Genomic DNA, 24,351 nt, shown 5'->3' on the forward strand with positions numbered 1-24,351 from the left:
AATCTTTTTTTTTTTTTAAAGCTTATTTATTTTGGAGAGAAAGAGAGAGAAAGAGGGAGAGAGAGACAGTGTGTGAGCATGCAGGCAGAGAGAGGGGGAGAGAGAATCCCAAGCAGGCTCTGTGCTATCAGCATGGAGCCTGACACGGGGCTCAATCTCACAAACCGTGAGATCATAACCTGAGCCAAAATCAAGACTTGGGTGCTTAACCGAGACACCCAGGCACCGCCTTGCAATCTTCTCTTAAAAAAAAAAAAAAAAAAAAAAAAAAAAAAAAAAAAAAAGAATAAAAACAGCTCTGCACAGAGGTCTATATAATGGTCACTGGGGCATTGTTTGAAACAATTCTTGGGGAATCACTGCTAAACACACTGCAGAATTCGTGGACATGCCAGTCATAGAGAAGGGGATCTCATGTACAGACATGCAAATACTGCTGTGAGACACAAGGTCAAACCCGGACCACTTGTGTGTGCTGTCTGTGCCCAGACAACCCTATAGGCAAACCAGGAAAGACACACACCAAGCCTCTAGGCTGGAAGGGTGGCGAAGGTTTTGTACATTGACCCTGCATCCTACAACCTTACTGATGTCTTTTATTAGTTCTGATAGCTTTTCGGTTTTTTAGGTTTTTTTCTTATCTGCCAATATAGTCTTCCTTCCAGGGAGAGAGATTTTGAAACTTCTCTCTCAGCAGTTCTCCAACTTAGTGGCACATTAGCATCACTTGGGAAGCTTTTAAATTCCCAAGGCCAAGGTGGCACCCAAATCAATTAAATCCGTATCTCTGAGGGTCAGATCAGGGCACCAGGTGTTTCTTTTTCTTTTAACCCAGATGATTCCAATGTACACTCAAGTCAGAGAACCACTGTTCTGGAACAATGTGCTTGCCCCTGAAAAAGTGGCAAATTACATACAGGCTATTTTCTTTGTATTCAGTGTCTTCCACATAAAAATAAATAAAATCTGAGAAGGAATAGAGGTCATGGGGGAAGGATGCTCTCAGGATAAGGCAATATGCCTACCCCATGGCCTGTCAGTCCCACCCACCAGGTCACGCGCAACGGAAAGTGTGGCTGGGGTCTGAACCCAAGTTCTCTTCTTGGCAGTCAATTTAGGTTCTGATTCCTTATTAACTAGACAATCCCATTTCTACAGGGTTTTATAGTTGTGATTCCCACAGTCTCCTACCAATTCTCTGATCTCAGGAACAAGATTACATGGAATGGGGTAGAGAGGAAGATGAAGAATCCTAAAACTTAACACACAGAGGGCAGTTTCCCTGTTTTACAGATCAAGGGCCCAAAGCCAAACTCAGTATGGGGGGTGTGTGTGTAAGGAAGGAGTTGCTAACCAAGATACAAACCGCCTCTAAAAACAGCTGGGTGGCTCAGTCGATTAGGTGTCTCTTGATTTCAGCTCAGGTCACGGTCTCACAGTTCATGGGATTGAGCCCGAGTCAGCACAGGGCCTCCTTGGGATTCTCTCTCCTCTCTCTGGCCCTCCCCCTGCTTGTACGTGCCCTCTCTGGGAGATGCCTCCAACCCTTTGGTACTAGAAGTTGATCCCAAGGGTCCAGCAGCTGACCCCTGCCCTGCCTCCAGACATCCCAGGAACTGGCTAGAAGCAGAGGCCCACACTCAAGCATACACTCTCAGCCTACTTTGGCCAGGCACCCTAGTTGATCCACACCACAACCCAGACTCTGGCTCCCCCATGTCACTATCCCCTAGTCCCCATTTCATCCCTTCTGTTCCCAGTCCTAGCTTACACTAAACACAGAGACCTGTCACCTGGGGACACAACACTGCTCTGCAGCTTGCCAGAACACCTCTAACGCTTGTACACCTAACCTTCCCCGTCCTGCTTGTTCCCCACCGACTAGGGCTGAGACCCCAAACCTATCATCCACAGCTCCCCCCAGACAGTCAACTATAGCTACTCAACTAATCACAGCTCAGAAGTCTCTGCACCATTTCCACACCAGATGCCTCCTGCTATTGTGTCAGCAGAACTCCCTAGAAGGTGTTTAACATTGGTCCCCTGAGGCTATGTCACCCAACCCATGAATACTGAATGCCCCACCTGGATCCCCAGCGCCCACCAGTTACTGCCCCCAACCCCCTCCCCCCCCCGCCCATGTCTAACCCAGTACCCAGGAAAAGCCCTTGTCTCCATGAAATCTCCAGGACACAGGAACTGCCCAACTGAAATGCTGCAGCAACTTGAGAAAAGAGGTGTGATATCCCCAGACAGGAGAAGGCACGCCTGGTTTATTTTGCCCTTGCCGCCTGGGGACTGTGATTAGAGATATTAATCATCTCCACCAAGAACAGAGCCAAGGGCCCGGGGGATCAGCAGCCACCCCACCCAGAGGAGCCTAGCTGGGACTCACTGAAGGCACCGCTACCAGGAGGAGCCTCACAGGGATCGCCGGGTGACCAAAGCCCCACTTCCCACTGGTCAAGAGAAGTTCCTCATTTCCTCAGCCCTTCACTTCCAAGAGTCCTCCGTGAGCCACTCTCACCCCAAACAGACTTCTTGTGAATAGGTAGGATGCCATTTTCCCTGCTTTACACCGTTGGAGAGGCCTAGACAGGTGCCGGAAGACGCGGCAGCCTTTCCCGAATTCTCAGACAGGGCCGCCCTCACATGTGCATACACACATATGCCCACACGCACAAGAGTGCACACTTCAGCCTTACGAGGCTCTCTGCTACTTTCCTTTTCTGGGAACACACTCTTGAGTTGCTCTCCTTGCCCTGGTTTTGTTTTGTTTTTGTTGTTTTCTGTAAAAAAGCTGAACTTCTCAAGACATAAGTGGCATTTAACACTGCAGGTCTAAAAGCCTTCACACGCACAAACTAACTGAAGGCAGCCTTCTCCCCCACGGTCTCCCCCTCCAGAGGCCCCAGACACTCAGGCAAGCCAAAGGAAAGCCTTGCAGAAAGATGCAGAGCCCTGCCTGAGGGGTGGTGGGGAGGAGAATTGGCTATTTTGAATCTGTTGGAATTAAATAGCTGCCTGCTTATTTTTAGCAGGTCCATTTGCCCGGGAATAGATGCACGCTGGCTGCTTGCCCAGTGGTCACACAGAGCTGAAGGCGCACGTGTCTCGGCCCTACAAGGCCTTAGCATTCACCTGCTCGGTCCAGGTTCTAAATGGATTCCTTTCCTGGGGCGTCTAACTGGCTCAGTTGGTGGAGGATGCAACTCTCAGTCCCAGGGTTGTAAGTTTAAGCGCCATACTGGCTTGTGGAGATCACTTAAAAAAAAAATAAAATAAAAATCGGGGCGCCTGGATGGCACAGGCGGTTAAGCATCCAACTTTGGCTCAGGTCATGATCTCACCATATTTGAGTTCGAACCCCGCGTCGGGCTCTGTGCTGACAGCTCAGAGCCTGGAGCCTGCTTCCGATTCTGTCTCCCTCTCTCTCTGCCCCTAACCCATTTGCATTCTGTCTCTCTCTCAAAAATAAAATAAAAACATGACAAAAAATTAAAAATAAACAAACATTAAAAATAATAAAATAAAAAATAAAATCCTTAAAATGATTCCTTTCTCCCAGAGGAAACTGCAGCTTCTCAGAAAAGCTTACCTCTGGAGAAATAATGGCCTCACTCCCAGCACCGATGACCAACTCGGTTACTGCAGTCTAGAGCCTTCTGCTAAACAAGAAAACAAACTTCTGGGAAGAGTACAAACAGTGTTGGTCCCAGTGACTAAGCCCATTTGGCTACAGTTATTGTGGAAAAAGGAGCTGTGTGTAATTAATTGATGGGAAAGTTGATCACAAAACAATCACTTAGGAGCCAAGTGGCTATCAAGCCAGAGTGGGCCTGGACCTGGTCAGTGAAGCCACATCCACTCGGCATTCTGAGCAGACTTTTATATACCCGCTAAGTTGAAATCTGAACATTTCCATTATTCCAGGGTTATATGTTCACATTATCAAAGACGGTCTCCCAGGTGTTCAAGACACTCCATCCCTAGAATGCCCAGCACACCAAGTTGTTGCTGAGGGGCTTTTCCCCTTGAAGGAGGGGGGCGGGGGTGGGGGGGAGGGAGTCTTCAAAGGACAGGGAGTAGCTACCTGAACCCTGAACCTGAAGCCCAGCACCTGCTGTCACTGCATTCAGAGCACAACAGCAGGTTGTGGGCACGGTCAAGGTCAGGGCCACCCGCCTCACCCCTCCCCCCAGTTTGCTAGAGGAAGACCACACACAAACAGAGGTCTTTGCAAGACCACCAAGAGGGCCTCTTGATTTCTACAGCATGTGTTTACCTAATTCCTTACAAGGCTGAAGTTATATACTTACATTCACGTAGTAATTCACACATAAATATGTTTAAGTTGCAAGAAAAAGCTTCTGTCCACCAGAAGCTCACAGTGCATACTGAAGAATTTCTCTCTCTCTCTCTCTCTCTCTCTCTCTCACACACACACACACACACACACACACACACACACACACACACACCTGCACACGCTGAGCCCATTTCAGAAGTGGGCAAACAGAACCCTGAGAAGGCCGTCCCAAAGGTGGCCGGAATTTTCTAAGGTTGCAACACTGCATTAATGACATAAATTAAGATTCTAAACCCAAGATGCCTTTGGGGGTGGAAGGGAACAGCAAGTCCCAGAGAGAGCAGAAGTCCTGGAAGCCAAAGCTGAAGAGCTGGTAGAGGCCAGACAAAAGGAGTCTGACCTTTACTGTCAAGGCAATGGGAACAAGTTGCAGCAGCTGCAACATGGCCAAAGCAGAGCAGGTCACAAAAGGCAAAGGCCTGGGTGTTCCCCAAGTGACAACTACAGTCCAGTATTGGCAGCTACTTTGTCACAGGGGGCTGAGCACTCGAAATGCGATCAACATAACAAACTGAATTTTAAATTTTATTTAATATTAATTTAAATTTAAATAGCCACATACAGCGAGCTGGTAGCTACCTACTGGACGTGTAGTCCTAGAGGGTACTCCCAGAAGCCCCAAAGCAAACACGAGAGCTAGAGAAATACCGTGACAGCCAATGCCTACCTTGATGGGCAGTGTCTGGGGCTGCTACTGAGGATGGGGGATGGTGGTAGTCTGGGCCACTCGCACTTAGCAGCATGGCTGGGGCCCAGGAATCAGAGTGTCAGAGCCATGCCTCAGGGATGTTGATCTCAGCCCAGTCCTGATGTTCAAGGGGTTGTTGCCTTCATCCGTAGGGGGCCCGTGTGAGCTGTGACTCGTGTTGGCACCCTAAAGATTCCCAATTAGCTCACAGTGGGGCTATGAGGTCCTGCCCCATACTGTCCCCCACACCCTTCATTGTGATGGTCCCAAGAGCAGCCAGGTGGGCCACTGTGGCCAGACCAGCCCTACTCCCTGTTCTAGGCAGACCAACTGGCCAAAAAGTCAAGGACCCTTCCCCAGCTGCTCTCCAGGAGACTGGAGGTTTGACCTTAACCCAGTACCGTCTGGGTGGGAGTACCTGCTCAGTGAAGCCTTCTCCAGCTGGGTCTCCGGTTGTGGAGACCCAGAGCCAAGTCCCACCAGCTCCAGGTAAGAGCCAGAAGTGAAAAATCCTATCTCCGGACATGGTCTCCGATTAAGAGCTGGTCCTCCTCCAGTTCAGTTACAAATTAAAGGAACCCCCAATTTGGAAAACTTGGTGGAAAAAAGAAAAAAAAAGGGGGGGGACGGAGAGAGGGAGGGAGAGGGGGAGAGAGAGGGAGGAAGGGAGGGAGGGAGGGAGGAAGGGGGGGAGGGAGGGAGGGAGGGAGGGAGGGAGGGAAAGAGAACTCCATACAAAAGTGAAATGCCCAGTCTCCCTCCCTCTGCTGACCAAACACTCCTGACAGGTCCAGTCTCATTAGGCTTCAACTGAAAAAGGGGAGGGGAAAAGTCAGTATTTTCTACAAAGGTCTTCACATTGCTTCATCTGGGAGGCATGAATGTGGTTTTCAAAAACCTTAATAACGACTATGCTACCTCCATCCTGCCCCTCCTCCCCAGCTCTTGGCAACCAGCACGCTTTGCCAGTAAATTCTGACATTTCTGAGGACAGTGATAAAACAGGTGCAGGGAAGTGTTCCCAGGTACGCAGAATTCCCACCCATGACCACAGAACACTACACGAGACTGCCCAAAAGGTATGAAGTTGTGCTCGGACAACAAGCTTACTCAAAAAAGCTAATAAAGATTCCTTCAAAAGGAAATCAGAAAAGGGGTACCTAGAAGGCTCAGTCAGTTGAGTGTCCGACTTCGGTTCAGGTCACGATCTCGCAGTGAGTTCGAGCCCTGCGTCGGGCTCTGCACTGACAGCTGGGAGCCTGGAGCGTGCTTCGGATTCGGTGTCTCCCTCTCTCTGCCCTCCCCTGCTCGTGCTCTGTCTCTCTCACTCTCAAAAATGAATAAATGTTAAAAAAATTTTTTTTAAAAAGAAAAAGTCCTTCACACCACCACCTCAGGTAGGCAGAGCAATGGAAAGACTAGGATTTTCCAAACAGCAGGCAGTAGAATATGACCAACTCAGAAATCATATAAAGGCCTAAGGTCACTTCTATTCAACAAGTATTTATGGGCAGCTACAGGGTACACACCATAGTGGGATACAGAAATGAATCAGACAAACGCACTTTTGAGGCATTTTCAAGTCTTTCACAGTTTCTTTCGAGGAAAGGAAAAAAAACCAATAACCTTCTTCTTCAATGGGTCTGTTGCTGCCACCCTCTGCCACTGACCAACTGACGACCTTGGTCCAAGGGTCAAGCAAGTATCCTGGTTGGACAGCAAACAGGATTTAGGCTGCCAGTTTCCACAGATTGGAATGTTCTCATGTCCTGGGGTGGGAGAGGAGAGGTTAGGAGCCTGAATGCCAGCACTGTGAGAGCCAAGGGGGCCTGGCTTGTCCCATTCAATGTGCAAACTTTCATTCAATACCCATTTTCATCATTACGTGATGCTCAAATCCAGATCCCCTCTCGCTTAAACTATTCCACGAAGTGAAGCCAGAGCTTCTGCTGGCATGGTGAAAGGGGTCTGGGCGCCTCGTTGTCTCTGCTGACTTTCTACCAACTGTCCCATCTTCAGCCACACCCCACATCCATGCCTTCAAAGGGACGTGTGCATGAATCAGCTTCCTTCTTGCTGCCTGCCTACCTTCCCCCACTCTTCCTCAGCAAGCTACTGGAAGACCAGGGAGTAAATCAAGAAAGGAGGGGGCACCCACCCACAAAGCAACACAACCAAAGGAAAGAATGGATTCCCAGGATGAAGTTCGGGAAGCAGAGCCGGGCAGAGAGGTGCTTCCCGGGAGCAACACAAGCAGAGAATCTGGTATGCTGAAGCACAAAGAGGTGCTCCGACAGCAAGGGCCAAGGCCCAGGGGAGTCAGAGAACTGGGGAGACACAAAAAACGAGGCTCAAGAAACATGGGAAATTAATGAGGGGCGGGGAGGACACAAGAAAGGAAATATGGAACACCAAGAACTGGGCACCCGTAAGCAATATTTATATCACAACGTGCACTCTTAATAGACACTTGACTAGAAGTTGTGCTACCTCTGTACCAAGAAGAGAAGAGGAGAAAGAAAGTGCAGGAATGAGCCAAGTCCTTGCCTTCCAGAGTAGAAAAACAAGTCAAATAATATTTTTAAAAAGGACGGAAAGAAAGGAAAAGCACACTATTTAGAAATACAGGTGTAAATGCCAGGAAAGACACCTAGAAGAATCGAGGGCAGCTGTCTCTAGACAAGAGGGCCGGTCAGGAAGCACTCAGGGCAAAGGGCTGTTCTTTCAAACCCTGTGTATAGTTAAAAGTCAAATCTCTCTATAAGTAATGCTTTGATAAAACAAACAAAAAATACATTCTTAGCTGTTAGATAGCAAGGGATGCTCTATTACCACAGGGCTTTAGGATTCTTGTGAAGCAGAACAAATGCGTAGTGTCAACTCATCTGTGTACAAACTTGTAATGCTTTGATTTTCCCATAATTGATGCCAGTTCCGCTTCAGAGACCCCCACCACCCTGATGACATAACAGCAGTAAGCACAAAGAGCAGGGGCCTACCGATGGTAAGACTCTTCCGAACCAAGGTATCTGGTTCCCCCACCCAACTGAGGTCTAGCCAGCATCAGGTAGCAGCACCCCTCGGGGCTATGCATTCATTCATTTTTGAGAGGGAGACAGGGAGAGAGGGAGGGAGGGAGGGAGGGAGAGAGAGGGAGGGAGGGAGGGAGGGAGGGAATGCACAAGCAGAGGGGCAGGGAGAGAGTGAATCACAAGCAGGCTCATGCTGTCAGCGCAGAGCCCAACACAAGTCTTGATCTCACCAACGATGAGATCATGACCTGAGCTGAAATCAAGAGTCTGATGCTTAACCAATGGAGCCACCCAGGTGCCCCAGGGCTAGCCATTTAAAAACATTTTGTGGGGCGCCTGGGTGGCGCAGTCGGTTAAGCGTCCGACTTCAGCCAGGTCACGATCTCGCGGTCCGTGAGTTCGAGCCCCGCGTCGGGCTCTGGGCTGATGGCTCAGAGCCTGGAGCCTGTTTCCGATTCTGTGTCTCCCTCTCTCTCTGCCCCTCCCCCGTTCATGCTCTGTCTCTCTCTGTCCCAAAAATAAATAAACATTGAAAAAAAAAATTAAAAAAAAAATAAAAACATTTTAATTCCCCCCATGAGCCAGGTTCCACAAGAGAGGGGTGTGGGGGAGGTGGTGGCAGCAGTGGTGGAAGGAGGGGTAAGGAGTCACACTTCAGATAAGACACCGCAAAGATGCAGCCACCCAATGGGATAAAACTGCACGGCCTCTCCCAAGGGCGTTCGGAGAAGGGAACCCCAAGCACCCCTGTATGTAATGAATTAACTTTACTCCTATGCATCTGGAAGGGGACGAGCCGGGACACAGTTGAGAAAGTCATGTTCTGCGTTCTATAGTTTAGATAAGGGACCCAGGTTGAGAAAGGCTGGGTGAAATGTGCCCGAGAGAGAGGGATTTCTACAAGAACGGTCAGGGCACGCCTCTCCAAAGAGATGGCAGGGGTGCTGGAACAGTGAGGGGCAGCCGTGCTGAGATCTGGGAGGACAAAAGGGCGAGGGGGAGAAAGTTCCAGGCAGGGAGAACACGTGCCAGAGTACTAAGGCAGGAACAAACTTGGCTGACTCGAGCGACGGCAAGAAGGGGAGGTAAAGATGAGGTCGGAGGGCTGCTGCCAGAGAAATCGCTCTCTGCCATCGCTGAGCAGAAGCCGTGCCGAAGGTCACAAACCTGGAGGGAACAGGCTCACTGAACTTTCTGCAGAGAGGGGAACCGGCTTGCCCAAGGAGCCAAGGGGCAGTAATTTCTTTCTTTCTTTTTTTTCTTTTTGACTCATGCAGTTTTGGATTTTATTTTTAAAGGTTTACTTACTGAATAATCTCTACACCCGACATGGGGCTCAAACTCACAACCTCAAGATCCAGAGTCGCACTCTCTTCCAACTGAGCCATCCAGGTAGTTTCTCAATAGAAGCGAATCCTAGAATCCATTTCGGAAACAGGGTGCCTCTGTGGCTCATAGCACAGCAGGTACATACCGCGTGAGTCCAACAGGGGCCCGCTTTCTACTTGGAGTTCTCGACTAACGCATTTGCCAGGAAACCCTGAGGTCACACCACTCATTAGCCTGAGAGCCACTGCTAGGCCCTGACTCTCCCCCCCCCCCGCCCCCCCTCAGATGAATCTGTTCCAAGAAGGCAGTCCGGCCCCCGGGGAGCGGATGGGAATGGATGCGTGCGCACACCCTTGCCACTTCTGTGAATCAGACTCTGCAAAAACAACCTCGGTCTCCAGCCAACATAAACCATAGGCAACAGAGGGCCTTATACGGCTCGAAGCTTTCTTAATCAGAAAAAGATAGATGGGCTGGAGTTGGGAGCTCCAAGTTAGAGGAAAAGAGAAACAGAAAAATAGGGAGAAAGACAGGATGGTGGTGGGGAGCAGAACTTCATCAAACTCCTTTTTCCTATCTCTTCCACGTCAGTGGCTCCCCACTGAGAATTCCTAGTGAGGGCCATAGCTCTGCTGCCTCTCATGTTTTGTTTTGGTTTGGTTTTTAAGCCAGAGGATACCAGTAATCAGGCTGCCAGCAGAGCCACAGTTTTACAAAGTTTTAGTGTCTGCGTGGAGGTCTGTTCTTGGGTCTGGTGACTTCCCATGAAAATGGCATAATGCCATTTCCAGAGAAATTGGCCACTGGGGCAACAAGGGGTCCTAAAACTAGGGAGTTCTTTGGCTCCCGAGCTGTGTCACAGGCCCGCCTGGCCCAGGATCGGCCACAGATCCAGAACAGAAAAGGCAGCCCCAGAGACCCCTTAGGCAGCCACTGCCCCAAGCACACCCATGACAGTTTCTAGGGTGACTTTATTCTCCTTCCTCCCCTGACTGGGAGACAGCAGCGTCCGCACCAGGACCTGCCTGTTTGCTGAAGCCAAAACCACATGCACTTGGCCCTCCCAAGGGATGCCACCTGCTAAAAATAGCATGACAGCACAAGCTTGGCTGGGTGGGCCTCACCAAAGTCAAAGGACAAAGCAAAGAGGTTATTCTCAGCACAGCCTTTTCTCACCGGAGCCCAAGGCACATCAGGGTGTGGCAAAAGTCACTCCAGCTCCTTCCCCTTGGGAGGGACATGAGTAAGCGATGAGAAGGAGGTCCGTGGAAGACTGAACTGGCCTTCAGATCCACTGTCCCAGGCCGAGGCTGGAGGAAAAGGGGTGGGCATGCTGAAGACTGGGCTCCAGCAGATATGTGGCCTCCTCCAACAGAGACACACCAGGCTACACCCAGGCGACAGCCTGTTGAGGGCCAGGGAATGGGTCTCATGACCTCCATGTGAGGTCTGACAGGCCACATTATTATTAGCCAAGGAATGAGTGACTTCAAGGTTGTCTTTTCAAGCAGGTGACTGAGCTACACCGTGGCCTTCAGAGCAGCTTTCCAGGCCCTCAGGCACAGCAGCCTAGCCTACGAGGCTGTCTTAGTCATTATTCGTGCAGCTCTAAGGCACCGGACGGTTGCATAATTCAGAGCTAAAACATGATTTTGGAAAGACAAAGTAGGATCCTGAACTTGTTTCCCATAAAACGAAAATATCCTGTGAAATGGATTACAAATACCTCCCTCATAGGGCTGTAATGAGGCAGACAGGACTCAAAACACCGAACAGCCTGACTCCATTTGTGAGATGAAGTATTTTAATCTCCTAAAAACTCAGCTTCATTTTCTGGATGAGGATGGAAGGATATCACTGGGCAGTAAATAAGAAATGGCCTCTAAGCATAGAGCTGGAGAGAGAACCCTGATCTGAGTCCAAACCAGCCTGGGTCCAGGGATCAGCTTAGCTTTCTCAGGGCCTCAGTTTCCTCCCACACAAACTAGAAGTACTTAACCTCATAGGGTTGAGATAAAATAAGAAGGGAATACACCTGATCTTGAACAACACAGCTTTAAACAGCATGCATCCACTTGTATGCAGATTTCTGGATATAGTACAGCCCTGTGTTTTCTCTCTTACTATTTTCTTAATAACATTTTCTCTTTTCTGGCTTACTTTATTGTAAAAATACAGTATACAATACATATTACAAAATATGTGTTCACTGACTATCTATGTTCCCATAAGGGTTCCAGTAGACAGTAGGTTCTTAGTAGTTCCGTTTCTGGGGAGCCAGAAATTATACATGGAGTTTTTTAAAAAAAATTTTAGTGTTTATTTATTTTTATAAGAGAGAGAGTGTGAGCCGGGGAGGGTCAGAGAGAGAAGGAGACACAGAATCTGAAGCAGGTTCCAGGCTCTGAGCTGTCAGCACAGAGCCTGACGTGGGGCTCGAACTCACCAGCCGGGAGATCATGACCTGAACCAAAGTCGGACACTTAACTGACTGAGCCACCCAGGCCACCCATACATGGATTTTTTCACTGCCCATTGGTCCCCCTAATCCCCATGTTGTTCAAGGGCCAACTACAGTTTGAAAAAAACCCTCCTAAGATGCCAGGTATACAGTAGGGGCTCAGTAAGTACCCGTTATACACCCTATGCTTTCTGGCCGGCTCCAAGAAAAGAGAGCTCTCACATCATGTGCCAAAGGTCAGTCTAGCAGGGTTCAAACTAAGCATGCCCAGAATTAGATGAGAGGGTATCTGGAAATAAAACTGAATCCCCAGAGCTAGCCCCAGGCCAACACTTCAGAACCCCCCCAGTGTCCCAACTCTCCCCAATGCCCTCTGTAAAAACAGGTCTCCTAACCCCCAGACAGATTGGAGGGGCAGAATGAAAAGGATGTTTGTTTGTGCCTGCAAATCTGGTTCAGCACTGGTCACACAGCAGAATCCTCAGGTCATCAGGTGGGTGAAGGACTAAGTAGCAAATCTGCTGACATCTGAAGAACAAGGACAGTGAGCCCAGGCCTTAGACAACCAGCAGGGACCTTCATGATAATAATATAAGTTCTCAAACCAAAAGGGCTTTCTGCCCCTCCTGCTTCATGCTTCCATCCCCAGACTCCTAAGCTCCTCTCTAGAGCTGTTTCATAATTGATCACTGCCCTCCAAACTGGCAGACAAGACTTGCTTCTTTTTTATTCATTTTCGAGAGACAGACAGACAGACAGAGACACAGCATGAGCTGGAGAGGGGCAGAGAGAGAGGGAGACACAGAATCCGAAGCAGGCTCCAGGCTCCGAGCTGTCAGCACAGAGCCAGATGTAGGGCTCGAACTCACGGACTATGAGATCATGACCTGAGCCGAAGTCTGACAATTAACCGACTGAGCCACCCAGGCGCCCCCAGAACTTGCTTCGTAACATGCCGTGGAGAGAACTGACAAATAATTTGTCACCAAAGCTGTTGGATTTGTGGACTACAGAGGACTAAGCCCAAACACATGATGCTTTATAAGGTGAGGCAATTAAGCACTAAGACCAGTGTTGTCCAACAGAAACTTCTGTGATGGTGAAAATGTTATAGACCTACACTATTGTCCAGTATTGGCCACATGAGGCTACTGAGGACTTGAAATGAGACTAACATCACATTTTTAATGATTTAGATTTTTAAATTTTATTTAATGCTTAAAAGTTTAAATTGAGCCAGGCACACATGACTAGTAGCTGCTGCACAGGACAAGGCAGCTCTAGACCCTCTCTCCTAAGGATAAGTTTAGGAGATAAGAATAGAGATATAATAAAAAAATAAGGGGCACCTGGCTGGCTCAGATGCCAGTGACTCCAGATGTTGGGGTCGTGAATTCGAGCAGGGTGTAGCAATTACTTAATAAACAAAAACTTAAAAAAAATATTTAGCACAGTAGCACCTTAGATCTAAAAAGTACTCGCGATGCACTTAAACAATGGACTGTGGCATTTTTTTTAGTCTTTGACTCATACTATCCATGGAGCCATGCATCCTACCCCAAACACAGCCCTCCCCATACACAATCCTGCAGACATCTCCACCTTGCAGCAGCCCAGAGGCACTCTAGACTAACTCCAGGGCTCCCAGAAGAAGAATCTGAACACCTCTTATTGATGTTGACCAACCCTCCTTTTACCAGCGGAAGAAACGGAGACCTCAGAAAGGTCTAGAACCACTGCTGGGTTTCAGCCCTGAAAGCTGCACCCAGTCCTCACCCCCCAATCCAGGGCTCTTGTCAGCTAAAACCAGTGGTGAAACAAGCCTTGTGAGCCCTCAGCACTAGACATGTTTACTTCCAGAACTCACCTGGGGCTCTGCTTTGTTCCTAAATGCTCGGGCTTCAGTAAGTCCCAGCTAAGTGAAGGCAGCCAGCATTACCAGATGGGTACAGAATGTTTACTATCAACTTGTGCAAACTACCAAACCGAGCTGTAGAAATAGCCAAACGGCCAGGACTCGGACAGAACCATTTAGTAGGAGGAAAAGAAAGTTAAGGAAAAGAACTCTTTGAAAGCTACTTATCACTGAAAGCCAGTCTTCAAAATGCTACATGATAACATACACTCCTTCACACTGCAACAATCTGCTTAGAAAGCAACAGAAAGATTAGGAGAAAAGCCCACGGATTTGACTATTCCTTGGTTCTTCTCACAAAAGTCCTCCAGAGAACCTAATTTAAGTGCAAACCCACACTTGTCAGTTTCTCTACCCCTCAATTTGTATTTTGATTAGCCATTGAAACAATCCCGACTGACCTCCAGCTTCACCCTCCTCATTTGTACTCAGAGGTGTGAGGATTAAAGGATTAGGGAAGTGTTTTCCTGTAACTCTACCAGCACAGACAGTAACTGTCAAGGAAAAGGCATCCTCTCAATTTTAGTTCCCACATCCCCACTAGCTACCTCTCCAACCAGATTCTGTCACTACTCAAAATATTGTCATTGATCATGTTTTCCACAGCCCAAGTTTAAAATCAGTATTGGAGCCAGCAGGTAGGCTCTGTGGAGTGCCACATACAATGGGTACTTAATGTTAAATGATCATAAAGGTGAAACCTGCATGAGGCATTACACCAGAAAGGGCTGTGGAGAAAAGAACTTGCTTCAGAAAGCAAAGTTAAATATTAAAATACATCCCACGCAGATCGGCAACTCCAGTAGCAGGACATGATTTCAGTGGGACAAGGGGCTCAGAGGCACCCTGCCTCCCCAGAGCAGAGGAAAACAGAATGGCAAACAGAAGGTATTAACTCGTACGCTAAACTGTTGACTTCCTCACAACAGCACAACAGACCAAGCTACAGAGAGGTCCTCTCTTCTAGACTCACAGGGAAGATTAGGAAGGAGTGGCCTGGGGAGAATGGGCTAGAAGGCGCCAGCTGGCCAGGCACAAGGAGTGCCTGCTCCTCAAAACCCTGAAACCTGCACTCGACCAAGTCATGATGTGGCAGGCTAGAGCCAGGAGGCGGGCAGCACAGTATCGGGAAACCAATTTGTTTTCCTTCCAACCAAGTTTTTAGGTCAGAGGCTGGGGGGGGGGGGGGTACTTTTAATAAAATCCAAATCACCCAAGTGATTCAAAAGAAATTTAACATTAATCTCACAGATTCTTTTGGAGGGGAAAAAACAACGCTTGAACAGCCATCATGAACCAGGCACAGTGCCCAGTCTCAAATAGTATCTCAATCTGTCTTTAGGAGGAGAGGGAACACTGTAAGGACTAAAACTAGCCTTCACCCACAAACGATGGCCATGGCCAAGGCCTGGGTCCGATGCCCAAGAATAATGTGGATCACCAGATAAAGCAAAACAAACTGCTTTAAAATACTGATGCTCAGCAACCTTACACTGGAGATCTATCCACTTGGCACCTGAGCAGGCCACTTTGAAGGCAGACACCTACACAGTCACCCTGCAGTGGCCAAGTGTGAAAGTACTTCCTAGAAATAGTTGGGAGGAGGAACTGATATTCATACAAAAGGCTCCAGAGACTCGGAGATGGCTCACTCAAGGGCTTAGATGGGGATCAGTTCGCAGCAAATTTTGGGCCATCACCTAACAATGTGCATGACAATTGAGCCAATTTAATTCAGGTAGGCACTGAAGCTTCAGAGATTTGTACATCTGTAGGATCAAAAGACCTGCACTACCTAGACCCATACTTCTGAGAATATACCTAGGAACCCACAAAACTAGTTAAAAGGTGGAAGAGGTTAAAATTCAACACAAGTCAAAAGCCTCCACCAAGATAACTTCACTTGTTTCCAGTGCCCAGAAAATCTTTTTTTTTTTTTTTTTTTTTTTTTTTGGTAATCTCAACACCCAATGTGGGGCTGGAACTCACCACCCTGAGATCAAGAGTCGCATGCTCTGTGGACTGAACCAGCCAGACACCCCTCAGAAAGTTTTAAATAATCAGCAGGTGAACCACTGAAATGCCAGGAACAGAGAAATCGGGCAAATAACAGGTCTTACTCATGCTATACCCTCTACTCAACTCAAAGCTGCTCTGTGCCTTTAAGAGCAAAGGGGATGGGTGGTGCTTACTAAGAGTCCAAGATTTGCTTTCTGAATAGAGTTTAAAAAAAGAAAAACTAATTTGAGAAGGACTTGGTTACAAGAGCACAGTAAGGTTACTAGCTGCCAGAATTAATAGCTTTTTGTGAATGGTATTCCTTGATCAGTAATTGCCACAAAGGGGTTGGGGGTGGGGAAGTGGATAGCAAGCCAACAGATATGACAATACTAGGTGTCCAGCAGCCCAGATTTCCCCGCAAGAGATAAATTTAAACACCAAGTACCCTGCCCTTCAGTAGGAGGAGGACAGCCAGTTTAACCTAATTGCTCTGCCCGTACCCTCTACCCGGCTCCAGCGGCCTCCACTCACACCTGGAGAGAAGAGCACCGGGTTTGTGTTAGCGGCGGCGGTGCGGCAGAAAGGCGCCCGCCAACCTGGGCATCTCAGCCGGAGAGGAAGATCTCGAAACGCCCAGAGCTTCCAGCACTCCCGGTTCGGTTCGGCACCGCCCACTACCAACAGCGCCTTTCCTTCCATAAGCCTCACTAGGAGGGGCATAGGGACGGACTGTACCCTCGGGCACAGAACTGTGGAACTGGTGAGAGCCCGCCCCGGAGGCGTTCAGACCAGTCTCCCCCAGCACATTCTGACCCGTAACCCCGAAACCAGCTTGGTCCCTCCAAACCTCGGGCCTAGCGGGGAGGGGTGCCGGCGGAGTGGGACACGTGACCCACGCGCCCCCGGGCATGAAGTCAGCGGGCACACAGCGCCGGACAGCCTCCCCCTCTCCGGACACCCTTTGAAGGGGCAGCAAACGCTAATCCTCTCGAGAGACGCCAAGCCTTTGACTTCGGGGGCCCTAACTCGGTTTGAACGGTCCCTCCCCCCGAAACAAGGTTCCAATCACCACCGGTGTCCTAGCCCATCCTCCCGGTTCCACAAACCAAGCCTCTTCCCCAGGTTCCCCGCACTGAACTCTCAGGGGCTAGATTACCAGCACGGGTTTGCTGCCTCCCGGCCTACGTGGGGAGCACCCCAGCGCGAGCTAAACGGGCCCAGAAGTTGGGGAAGGTTCCTGAAGTGACTCCAGCCCTTCAGGAGGAAGAAAGGGGTGCCCGCGGGCCTCGGGGCACCTCCTCGCCCTTATGAGCACCTGGCCCTGCCCACGACCCGCCCCGCCGCCGCCTCTCCCGACTCAGGCTTGGGTACACACGACCTTTGAAAAGTAAACGCGTGTGGGGCTGGGCGACCTTGGGTGGGACGCACTCGGGTCTGTCTCACGGGAGGGTGTGCGCGCTCCGGGAAAGTTAAGCCGCAGAGGGGTGCCCCGAGCGCCGGGTCCGAGACCACCGACCCAGAGGACGGTGACGCGTGTGGGGGGCACCACGCGGCCGCAGAGCACGGCCCCAGCCGCGCACACGCGATCTGTCAGCAGGAGCCCGCGGGCAGACAACCGTGGCGGGGGAGGACGAGGGGACGCGCAGGCGACGGCAGGGAAAGAAGGGCCTGCTTGACAGCAGGCGGCGGGCCGGAGCCCCTCCGCACACGCTCGGCGTCCGCAGCCCCGGGCCTCCGGGACACCTGGAGCGCGCGTCGCACACCGCACCTGCACCCTAGACTCTCCTTCACCCGACGGCGCCGCCCTCGGGGGCCCTGGCAGGTGGTCCCCTGTCCAGCCGCCCCGGCGGCCCCAACTCACCAAGTCCTCCGCGACAGTCGGGAGGCAGAGTCCTCGCCCGCCGCCGCCGCCGCCCCCCCACCCCCGGGCCCAGACGCCCAGCCCCGCTGCGCCGCGGCCGCTCCCCCACGTGCTTGCCCAGGCCGGAGGAACACAGAGACATTAAATACTGAGGACGCGCAGCTACGTGCCCGCGGCGCGACGCAGGCCCCGCCCCCCGCCCTCGTGCCCCCGCGCCGCCTCACTCACCTGCGCGTGCGCGCCGCCTGCCGCTCCCGCCCGCGCGTCTCCCAGCTGCGCCAGAGAGGGCGCGGTCTAAAGCGCTCCACCAACATCCCGCAGCCGCCGCCCGCAGCCCGGCCTCGCTCGGGCTCTCGCGAGAGGAGCTGTAATCTCGGCGGGGCTGGGAAAAGAGCCCTGGCTGGCTCTCGGGCGGCGCCGCGGAGCCTCCGCGGTTTACCCCGCGAGGGCAGCGCGGGGTCCCCTGCGTCGGCTCTGGGCCGTCTCGAGGCGTCGGTTAGACCATCTGCCTGCCGGGCCTTGGAGAGCCCGCTGGCAAAGCGGGGCAGGGCGCCCCTTGTTCCCGTAACCGCCAGTACTTTGTAATGCATAATCAGGTGGCCATTAATAATGGCTCAGGAATAACTGCATAACGGGGAGTACCTGGCACTACTCAAATGCAACTTTTTTGCCCATTTTTCACAACTTGGTGATGTTGCACTGAAACCCTTTCCTCTAAATGGGTTCGGTTTTTGGAAGAATTACTACGAAGCGATGGTCACTATGAGTCACTAACTGCCAGGAAACTTGGGAAAACAAATTGCCACCAGGCAAGTGGACAGCATGGGGTCGCAGCTGGCCAGGCCTGCTCTCAGTCTTAAGACATGGGGACTTTAAGTAAACATTTGCGCAAAATTTAGAAAGGAGATCATATTAAGAACCGACCAGTGAAATTACTTGGGAAAGGCTTCATCTTCATTGGTGATCAAAATGTAAATTTAAATAACAATGAGGTACCGCTTACCTATTGAGTTTTAAGTATATATATACATATATATATATTTTTTTAAGTATATACATATATATAGATAGATATACACATATATATGAATCCCAATTGTATGCGGCCATCAGTATTGTGAAGGAAACAAAGAGGAAGTTGAAATAGGAAAGAAACAGCAAAGTTTTATGGTTCCAGAAGGCCTAAGGTAACATTTAAACTGAAACCTACCAGAGAAGAAGGAGCCAGCCTTGCAAATAGTATTTGGGAATAAGAATTGGGAAGTGTTCCCAGCAGAGGCAACAACACAGGCAAAAGTAGGAAACAGCTTTTGGTGAACGGAGAAGATCAGTATGGATGGAATATAGTGGGGGCTGGGGTCAGTGCAGACATAGAGGGAGGAGGGTTTTTCGTGGAGAGAGGATAAGAAAACTAGACCAGCTTATAAATTATAGTAAAGCATGGGTTCTCTTCTGTGCTCAGCCCCAAAGCCAAGCATGCTGCCTGCCACCTCAGCGTCTTTGCACTTGCTGTTCCCTGCAACTGAATATTCTGCAGCACTCTGCAGAGCTCACTCACTCACCTCTTACAAGTCCTTTGCTCCATGGTCATCTACTCAGTCTCAGTGAAACCTTCCTGGTCTCCCTATTTAAAACTGTAATCACACACACACACACACACACACACACACACACACACACTTCTCTGTCCCTCACCCCTTATTTTTCTTCATAGCACTTATCACTGTCTACATACTATATACTTCATTTATTCACAAGAGGAGACATTACTGAGAGCATGGCACATGGAGGGCATTCAATAAAAAGGCATTTAGTGAATGGATGGGGAAGCCATTAAAAAAGGTTAAGTAGGGAGTGATACAATGTCATTTCTGTTTTTAAAAAGGAGCTGAAGGGGCTCCTGGGTAGCTCGGTTGGTTAAGCGTCAAAATTCAGCTCAGGTCATGATCTCACGGTTCATGAGTTCAAGCCTCGGGCTCTGTGCTGACAGCCCGCAGCCTGCCCTAGATTCTGTCTCCCTCTCTCTCTCTACCCCTCCACCACTCATGGTCGCACGTGCGCCTCCTCTCTCTCTCTTTCTCAAACATACATAAACATTAAAAAAAAATTTTATGGGAGCCAAAGGGGCACTGGGGTGACTCAGTTGAGCGTTCTCATGGTTCCGCGGGTTCAAGCCCCTCCACTGGCCCTCCGCTGACAATGTGGAGCCTGCTGGGATTCTCTCTCTGCCCCTCCCCCCCTTGCACTTTAGCGCCCTCTCTCAAAATAATATTTAAATACATACATACATACTGCTGTTAAGGGAGTGGAAGACCAGTACAGACTCAGGGACACCAGTAGGGAGGCTGGTGTCAGTCTCAGTGGGCCAGTTGAGAAATGGTACTGGCCTGAGCTAAGAATCATGGCAGTGGGTATATAGAGGCTGCGTTGGATGCGGTGTATCTTCTGGAAGTAGTAGCAAGAGGATTACTTCACTCATGTTGTTGGGGGTAAGGAAAAGGGAGTGATGGATGATGCTTCCTCGGGCTTGAGTCACCGTGTTCAATGGGGTACAGCTTACTGAGATGAGGAAAATGGGGGCAGTGGAGCACTGTTTTCACTTTGGACCCACTGAGTTTATACTGCTTTTGCGACATTCAAGTGGAAATAAGTAGTTAAGTTGTTTGTGCAAACCTGGAGCTCAGAGAAGTGGTCCAGGTGGGAAAACCAATATGTATTGAAAATCACGTCAAAAGTGGATGTTCTAAAGAAAGACAATGAATGCCCTGGTGGTGGTGGAGGGATGGAATGTGTACAGGGAAGAAACTAAGAGAATGGTGTGCAGGCAGTTATGTCCTGAAAGCGTTGGTAGGAATAAAAGGGGAAGAGGGAGATGAGACTGTGAATGTGTCTATGAGGAGGGACAGAAAAGCAGCGGCGAATGAGATCAACGTGTTAGTCCTATCCTGTGTGTGGGCACGTGAGCAAAGCCTTCCAGAACAGGAGGAATGAAGGAAGAAATGGAGAGTAACTGGAATACTAGGGAAAGTGCAAGATACAAGCCACAGCGAGAAAGCTGAAAACACAGGATTAACTATAATCACAGCCACAGATCAACCCAGCAGCTGGGGCTGAGAAGCAGGCAGCCACAAGGTCAGGGCAGTGCACGGGTCACAAGGTGGCCCTAGTATGAAATTAGAAGGTGGGAGGAATGAGAAGGGAGGTAATCCTAAAAACTTAGCCCTGAGGAGAAGAGGATGACTGGATCAGGCTGAAATTTTAGCCTCAGCTCAAAATGGACAGTCTGCTTTAGGCAGGGATTTAAAGCTAGGATGCACAAAACAGCTTCAAGGATGTCTGTGAACTCCCTGAAATTGCTCACATGGTTTTGTAAGGATGAGGTTTTTTTCTGTGGAAATAGTTATGGATAGCTTCTACCAGATTCTCTAATCCTGATGTTAAAAAATAATCATAGAGGGGCACCTGCATGGTTCAGTCAGTTGAGCATCCAACCTTAGCTCAGGTCATGATCTCGCAGTTTGTGGGTTGGAGCCCTGCGTCGGGCTCTCTGCTGGCAGCTCGGAGCCTGGAGCCTGCTTCAGATTCTGTGCCTCCCTCTCTCTCTGCCCCTCCCTTGCTCATGCTCTGTCTCTCAAAAATAAATAAAATGTTAAAATGATAATGATGATGATAAGAATAAGAATCTGGTAATGGAGCAAGACAGAAGGTAACACTGTATCTTTAAAAAAAAAAAAAGGAATATGTCAGTCAGAAGGAGGAAGTGACAAAACACCCTAAGGAGGCCAAAAAAAAAAAAAAAAAAAAAAAAAAAAAAAGCAGGGAGTAGGTAGTATCCACTGAAGAGAAAAGGTACCCAATCCAATATAATCAACACTGCCCTCTCTGGGAAATGGAAATGGTCAGATCAGAGCCCAATGCTATTATTCATTTAAATCCTGTAACTCTAACCCTAATTCTGAGTCCAAACCCACCAAGCAACCTTCTGATAATTCTCTCCAAGGAGACATGGCTGGACCTGTGGCAGGCACTCGTCCACCTTACCGGTAGCTTTTGGTCATTGCAAATTACACAAGTGGCTCTCGTGTCTTTTACCTCTCATATGCCTTTGTGAAGGTTTGTTGTTTGAGTTAGCTTTCAGTTCTGGGATGTGAACACGGTGGAGTTTCTGAGTCTGTCATAAGGCTGAGTAAGGGCCATGACAACTTTCATCAAAACCTCATCAATACGTCATCTTGTGAGGCTTTTTTTTTTTTTAAGTAGGCTCCACACCCAACGTGGGACTTGAACCCACGACCCTGAAATCAAGAGTCATGTGCTCTACTGACTGAGCCAGCCAGGGGCCCCTGTGGGGCTCTTAAAAAGTCAAGCAGTTGTCTTGTCCTGGCAGCACATCCACCACCTTCAGGGGGCACATGTTTCAGGAATGCCCTGCCTTTCCTACAGGAAGCATCTACAGAAGGAACTTTTTGAGCGCCAACATGTATGAACTGTCTCCTTCATGGGCGGTCCAATGAAGGAGCGTCCTCACACCTTCACTTTCACTGGATAAACGAGTGGAACTAAACCCCTCCCATTCTCCACCCGTTTTGCCCCAAGCCCAGGTGTGTCTACAGAGAAGAGTAAATGATCTACTCCTATAGAAGTCAATAGAAAGAGTTAGGGATTAATAGTACTCATAGCTAATACTTAATGAGCATTTCAATGCCCAGCACCGTGTAAAGTACTTTCTCCTTCGCACAGCCCCAAATACTAGATGCTCTTGTTACCGCATTCCCATTCTACAGCCCTTACCCATAAAAGCCCCACTGGCAAGGTTTTAACCCCAGAAATCTGACTCGGAGCCCATGGATTAACCAACTCACTTCAGTGCTGCCAGAGGCAGACCGAACAGAACCAGCCAGCAGTTCTATATGAGAACATGTCTACTTCATGTTTGAATTGTGCCCCCTTAAAAAAGATGTGCTGAGGGGCGCCTGGGTGGCTCAGTCGGTTAAACGTCCGACTTCAGCTCAGGTCACGATCTCGAGGTCCGTGAGTTTGAGCCCGCATCGGGCTCTAGGCTGATGTCTCAGAGCCTGGAGCCTGCTTCCGATTCTGTGTCTCCCTCTCTCTCTGCCCCTCCCCCGTTCATGTTCTGTCTCTCTCTGTCTCAAAAATAAATAAACGTTAAAAAATTTTTAAAAAAAACAAAAGATGTGCTGAAGTCCCAACCCCAGCACCTCAGAATGTGCCTTTATTTGGAAATAGGGCTGCTGGGGATTTAAGTTACATTGAGGTCATGCCAGAGTAGATTTGACCCCTAGTTGCAATATGACTAGTGTCCTCAAAGAAGACAGCCATGGGAAAATGGAAAACGCAGGGCGAACACCATGTGACAACAGAGGATTGGAGTTAATCCATCTGGAAGCCAAGGAATGCCAAAGATTGCCAGCGCACCACCAGAAGTGAAGAAGAGACAACACTTCTCCAACACCTGGATTTTTTTGCTTCTTCCCTCCGGAACTGTGGGACAACAAATTTCTGTTGTTTTGAGCCACCCAGTCTGTGGTACTTTGTCCCAGCAGCCCTAAGAAACTGATACAGTACCTTTCTTCCTTCACCCCTTGGAAGCACAGATGGTAAAAGGGAATGTGAAGTCACTCAGCAGGTGACGAAAGGGGGCTGTCCCCTTACTCCCCTCTGGATCCAAGGTGCCCTGGCTTCCCAGGGCGCAGGCTCCATCCAAGTGGCTATCGTGAAGTGCCCAGGCTCTGGCACCATTGCCACCACATATTTCTTGGGGATTTTCCAGCTACATGTTTAAGATCTTGATTCTGGGGACGCCTGGGTGGCTCAGTCAGTTAAGCCTCTGACTTCCGCTCAGGTCATGATCTCACGGTTCGTGGGTTCGAGCCCCGCATTGGACTCTGTGCTGACAGCTCGGAGCCTGGAGCCTGCTTCGGATTCTGGGTCTCCCTCTCCCTCTGCCCCTTCCCTGCTCGTGCTCTGTCTCTCTCAAAAACAAACATTAAAAAATTTCTTTTGTTAAGATCTTGATTCTGGCTCTGTTCAGTGGGCCCCCTGCAGGGGTATGGTTGGCCATTATTCAGAGCCCCCTCCACTCTTCCCAGCTTCTTCCAATGGAAGTTCCATTTGGAGATAGAGCCCAAGAAACTCTGTAAACCGCTTCGAACAGAGAGAAGTTGTACCCAACACCAATTTAGGTCTCCGACTGTAGCCAAGCTCATGCATATAGAGAAGCAATTAACTATTAGAGACTGTTACCTACTTCATTTTATTCCATGGGAGATATTTCCTTCTGGGTATTTTCTTCCCTCTGGGATCCTCCCAGGAGCCCCCTGGCCATGCTGCATGCCTGAGTAGGGATATTTGAATTGCTTGGACCCTATAAGAAAACTGCAGTGAGCCCTCTCTGGTAAGGTTTATAATCTGTTGTGCGGTGTTTCTTTTGTTAATTTGCATACCTTTTTGTACACCGTTGCCGCTGGGATTGTCTGAAAACAGCAAGATCTAGAAGTCTCAAATAACTGCGGGGGGTAGGAACTTCAGTGGGAATGAGAGCTGTTGCCAAGGGGACCCACCTCTAGGAGCGACGGGGTAGAGCACCTAACAATATGCGAGCTCAGACACTGCGCCCAAATTTTCCATTGTACCTAACCTCTACACACCCTCTGCAACTTCTCTGGAACCATTTT

The 24,351-nt window shown here is 49.5% G+C and overlaps 1 protein-coding gene across 10 annotated transcripts in view; it reads right to left on the bottom strand.

Moving 5' to 3' along the window:
* Window positions 1-17,790, bottom strand: part of AKAP1 (A-kinase anchoring protein 1) — a 38,005-nt gene extending 20,215 nt beyond the window's left edge. For 2 of the 10 annotated variants that reach the window (XM_043583983.1, XM_043583982.1), the window contains exons 1-2: window positions 5,037-5,295; window positions 3,599-3,665 (exon numbers count right to left, since the gene is read on the bottom strand). The gene's annotated coding sequence lies outside the window, so the exon portion shown is untranslated. Of the gene's footprint in view, window positions 1-3,598; window positions 3,669-5,036; window positions 5,327-6,683; window positions 6,827-17,656 lie in introns of those variants that run through there. The other 8 variants (XM_043583980.1, XM_043583978.1, XR_006297842.1 and 5 more) reach the window with 7 other exon arrangements.
* Window positions 17,791-24,351: the final 6,561 nt, after the last annotated feature.

The sequence above is a fragment of the Prionailurus bengalensis genome, chromosome E1 (genome assembly GCF_016509475.1).
Source record: "Prionailurus bengalensis isolate Pbe53 chromosome E1, Fcat_Pben_1.1_paternal_pri, whole genome shotgun sequence".
Classification (NCBI taxonomy): Eukaryota; Metazoa; Chordata; class Mammalia; order Carnivora; family Felidae; genus Prionailurus; species Prionailurus bengalensis.